Below are 5,421 nucleotides of genomic sequence, written 5' to 3' on the forward strand. Positions count from 1 at the left end.
TCAGGAGGGGGCGGGGCGGGGAATCATTACTTTCCCCCATTCTTTCTCCTCCCTGGGTCTCAGTCCCTTCCAGGCCCAGCAGGATCCCAGCTCAGGCCTAGAGTAAGAGGTAGGGGGCTCTGGACAGAGCTGGGGGTCGACTAGAGTGGGGTGTCTCAGGAGCCGAGGACATGGCTAGCAGGCCCTGGCCAGGGAGTCAGGGGTCAGGCCAACCTGCTGGTGGGGCCCAGCTTTCAGTGCTTCTCTGCTAGACTGACTTTCAGGCATTGATTCATCTGCATTTTCTTCCATCTCAGCTACACGCATCAGATCCCAGCGAGGCCCCGGCTGGCATAGGTTTCCTCATGTGCTAGACCCTCTGGGGCCATGGGCTAGGCCTCTGCGTTCCGGCTGTGCGGTTGGGGCTGACAGGAGATAATCTGTCAACCAGGGTGATTGCAATGGGGCAACTACTGACCCCAGAAGTGATTATTCGTTTGTTTCTTTGTTCATTCACTCATTCATTCATACAAGACATTTTTTTGGAGTGTTTCCCACTAGCTATGATTTTACAGCCTGGGATACAGGAGTGAATTAAATTAGAGATATCTGCCTTCATGGAGTTTACATAGGAATTTGTTTCTTAACTTCAGCTCAACTTTCTCATTGTTTTATGGCAACATAATAGTGAACGGCATGGGGAGGTTTGAGGAATCAGTGACGCTGAGGCTGGAAAAGCCCTGAAAGGCTTAGTCAGGAGTTCACAGATGGGGCCCACACCCCCATCCTGGTGCTCTGAGCCCTTGGGAAGTTGCCTCGGTTGTAAACCAGGAATGAAGTATTATCTCAGAGGGTTGTTAGGGGGGACTGTAGGAATCCAGACTGGCCTATGGTGAGGGCCCCGGGATACTGGCCACTATTTTGCCCCCATGACTGCTGGTCTTAGGGAGGAGCCCAGGAGAGGGGGTTCCTAAGCCCTGTGACTGGTCTGTCGCTGGATGGCCCACCAGGGCTGGGGCCACACCTGCCTTGCTCATGGCCAAATCCTAGGCCCAGCCCACTAGGCTCTCAGTAAGTGGTTTTGAACAAATGATGTAGGTACCAGCTATCTCATGTCCCCCTCTTTGAACTCCATTAGAATCCAGCCAACATTTTTTTTGAGTTGCAGGTCTATAAAAGGGAGGAGGGGGTGACTGTTAGAGGAGGAGGTGGAGGAAGGTTTGCTATGTTCTTATGCAGGAGACTTCTTGCCCACAGGTAAGTGCAGATGGAAGGAAGCAGAAGAGAGGGCAGTTGAGAGAGAGGGGAAGGGGCTTCTCAAAGAGTGGACCTCAGTGGGGCAAGAACTGGTCTGAGCACGGAGTCAGAGCAGCCCAGTCCCCTTTGCTTCAGAGAGCAGACTGGGATGGGATGGGAGGTGGGGCAGATCACGCCTGCCAGCCTCGCTTTCTTCCCAGTGAACTTGAAAGGCAGTTCAAGTTGAGAGAGGGGGCGGGGGTGGGGGGCTGGGAGAGGGGCCAGGCTAGGGTCGGTGAGGATTGTGGAGAAAGTCTGGAACAGCAGTCTGGGTATGGAGAAGCGGGTAGGACTGCCCAGTAAAGGATGTGAGAGGCTCTGCTTGAGAAGAGGCTAGCTCTGCTCTCAGGGGCCCCATTCTGAGGGGGGAGACCCAGCTCTGCTCTCAGGGGCCACAGTCTGAGGGGGGAGACCCAGTTCTGCTCTCAGGGGCCCCAGTCTGAGGGGGGAGACCCAGCTCTGTCCTCAGGGGCCCCAGTCTGAGGGGAGGCATGGTAGAAATTTTCCTTCTCTCTCCCTCTCCTGGCACCAGGCCTTGCTCTTTGGCCTCTGACCTGGATCGTCCCTTATGTCTCTTGGAGTCCAGGTTCAATTTCACACGTGAGGGAGGGGATGCTATGGACAAGATGTCCTCAGCTGAGAGTGAGGACTTTCATTTCAAGTCAGCGCTGGCAGGTCTTGTGGTCAGACCTCTCCCCTCCCCCCATGCCCAGCTCCTGCTGGTCCTCACGAGGAGGCTCTCCCGGTTCCAGCAGCATTTCCCAGACCCGACTCCTCAGTAAGCCTCTCTCTGCTTCCCGCTCACGAGGCCCCCCTGAGTTCATTACCAGGGGACCCCTTGTCTCATCCAGCAGGAGGACGGGAGAAGCGCGGCCTCTTGGGCTAGGGTTTATAGTCAAACCGCTAGGGAATCGTCTGCTGGGAGGTTGAGGGCTGCTCCCAACTCTTGGAGGAGAGGAAGCTTCGGACCATCCTGTGGCCCCTGCCCAGCTGGCCCCACTGCCATCTCCCCTCGCCCTGGAAACCAGTGCTATGAGGTGGACTCTGTGGGTGATGAAGCCGAAGGCCTCTTGGGGGTGGTGGGCTCCTGGGCACACCTGGGGCTGGGTGGGGAGCTGCGGCCCTGGGATTCCCACTCCCGAGCTGGAAAATGAGGCCGCCTGCTCCTCCGTGACAGTCAGGAAGGCTCCCCAAGGACCTGGCCTCCAGGCAGGCGCGGAGAGCTGGTTACGGTTTGAGTTAATGCTCCTTAGAAGGAGCCGATGGGTCCCTCCGGGGTCTTTTGGGAGATTACAGATCGCATTCAAACCGATCCACCCTGGAGGGAGACGGGCCGTGAGTGCACTAAATCAGCCTTCGGAGCTCAGGAAGCCAGGAAAGCAGTGAGGGCTGGATCTGGTGCAAAGACTGGGGGTAATCAGTTCCCCAGAGTGAATGGGGCTACCTCCTAACAGTTCTCACTCACTCAGCCTCGCCAGACCTGTGGTCATGCCTATTGGACCCAGGAGGAAAAGTGACACAGAGAGCTTAAGTACCTTGCACGAGGTCACATGGCTGCTAAATGATAGGTCAGAAATCCAGGCAGCTTAACTCCAGAGCATGGTTCTACAGTAGGCAGTGGATCCAGGCTGGTGCTGGTGCTGGTGTTGAGTGCTGGGCTGGAGCTGGTGCTGGTGTTGAGTGCTGGGCTGGAGCTGGTGCTGGTGTTGAGTGCTGGGCTGGAGCTGGTGCTGTGCTGAGTGCTGGGCTGGAGCTGGTGCTGATGCTGAGTCCTGGGCTGCAGCTGGGTGGCTGGGAGCTGGCTGGAGCTCATGCCCACAGAGGATGCTCTTGGCTCTTTGTGAACAATGGGTCTCTGGGGAAGACGCCAGGGTCACTTTTTCCTTCTCGCAGTCTCAAGGGATATGGGATCTGGGAGATGTGCCACTTTCACCCTTTCTAGTTCACTTCTGCCTGGATGACTGGTCCCCTCCCTGCCCCGAGGCCCAGGCAGAGACGTCTCGGGCCTTTGGGGAGATGCTCGGTCTGGGCTGAGGTTCTCCTGCTGGGCCAGGGAAGTCTCAGGAGTAGAAGCAGTGAGGGCGGCTGCAACAGGAATAGGACTCCTGGGGTCCTGGCAGTACTACGTTCCTGGGTCCAGGGGTCCAGATGGAATCTAAAGCTGGGCTGTGGGAAGCTACAAAAGCTCCTGACCTGGAGCCAGGGGTTGGGCGGCTGTCGCCCTGAAGCAGCCGGAAACGGTTTCCCTGAGAGGCCCTGGGCCCCTCTCCAGCCTCCTTGACCTTTGGGCTCTCAGGCATCTGAAGTCCTAGGCAGTTACCTTCAATGTTTAGAATGGGTTCAGTTTAGGCTTTGTTATAAACTCCTAAGTGTTTTTTGTTTTTTTTGGCTGCGAGGGGTCTTAGTTCCTTGATCAGGGCTTGAACTGGCACCCCCTGCAGTGAAAGCACAGACCATTAACCACTGGACTGCCAGGGAAGTCCCTAAACTCCCAAGTTCGCTCCTGAGAGGTCTGAGCAGACTCAAGCAAAGAACCAGGCAAGGGCCGTGGATGTGCAGCCTCCCTGGGCCCCTGAACAGTGTTGCTATTGACACGGATCCGATTCAAAGGTTCCATTGTTATTTCTCCTGACACACCTGTTCTGGGCGAGACAGTGTGACTAATCTGCATGGTTCCATTAAGGGATGAGGCCTAGTTTTATTTTTGCTCTGAGCTGGACTTCAGAATCTCTCTGTGCTTTTGGCTGCCTCATCCCACAGAAGCCTGAATTTGGCAGGTATGACGGAGATTGAAAAATGGCCAATGGCAAGTGCAACTTTGTGTCTCCCATCGTCCTTATAAATTCTACCCCCATGGCCTATTGGCTCACTTTTAAGTAATAAGTCCACTTTAAAAGGTCACTTTCAGGCATAAAACAGATTTCAGTTCTAAAATTGGAATGTATAGTCCCAGATACCAACATCCATTTCAACTTTGATTCAAAGTCCAACCTTTCTCCTCCCCAAGCCAGGGCAACTGACAGGTAGTAGGCTGCTGTAACTGACAACCCCCAACTCCACCCGCCCTGCCCCCAGGGTTGGGGAAAGGATGGAGGAGGAGAAGGAGGAGCAGTGAAATGCCTTCATTTCTCTGGTCTGAATAAAGCTTCGTTCTGTGGGAGACTGGCTGGTGTCCATCTCCTCTGCTTCCTCTCAGCTCCTGGGGCTCTACGGGTCTCTTCCCACTTGGGGGCCTTTAATGTAGCCCTGGGTCCTTCCCCTTCCCTAGGTCTACAGCAGACCCTTGCATAGCTTTCGGTCCCCTCTGCTCTGGATGTGAAAGCCACTCCCAGGGCAGCAGCTTCCTCTCCACTGTAGTCCTTTTTTTTAGGATTTATTTTTTGGCTGTGCTGGGTCTTTGTTTTTCAACTAGGCTTTCTCTAGTTGAGGTGAGTGGGGTTACTCTTCATTGCGTTGCACGGGCTTCTCATTGTGATGGCTTCTTTTGTCACGGAGCCCAGGCTCTAGGGTCTTTAGTAGTGGCCCGCGAGCTCTAGAGCACAGGTTCGATAGTCGGGGAACACGGGCTTAGTGGCCCCTTGGCATGTAGGATCTTCCTGGGTCAGGGATCAAACCTATGTCTCCTGCATTAGCAGGTGGATTCTTAACCACTAGACCACCAGGGAAGCCTTCCACTGTAGTCTTTCGCTGGTTAGATTTCCCAGATGGGAGTTAGGACCCCTCCCCCTCCACCTGCCCTTTCCTGACCAGGATGGACTGAGTATTGGTCTGGCCCCTCACTTGGCAAGCAGTGTCTGTTGTATCTTGGTACTTCTGTGAAAACTTTTAAAATTCCCCATTGCACCTGTCAGAGGACAGTTCTGCTTCTGGCCCATCACTAAGAAAATCAGCAAGAGGGTGGGCAGTGCTAGCTGGGTCCAGCTGCCCAAGGCTCCATTTCAGCCCTTCTCCTTTCAGCAGCCATCAGACTGATGGGAAATAGTCCATCTGGGGAAACTCTAGAATACTGAATCTTAGCTCCATTCTTAAGTAGGTGTGTGGCCTTGTGTAGCTGATTTAACTTCTTCATGCTTCAGTTTTGTCATCTGCAGAGTGGGGACAGTAGTCCTTACCCCATATATTGTAGAATAAAATGAGATAACTGAA

The sequence above is a fragment of the Bos grunniens genome, chromosome 3, assembly GCF_055505025.1.
Source record: "Bos grunniens cultivar Pamir isolate PY7600 chromosome 3, Bosgru_T2T1.0, whole genome shotgun sequence".
NCBI classification, from domain to species: Eukaryota; Metazoa; Chordata; class Mammalia; order Artiodactyla; family Bovidae; genus Bos; species Bos grunniens.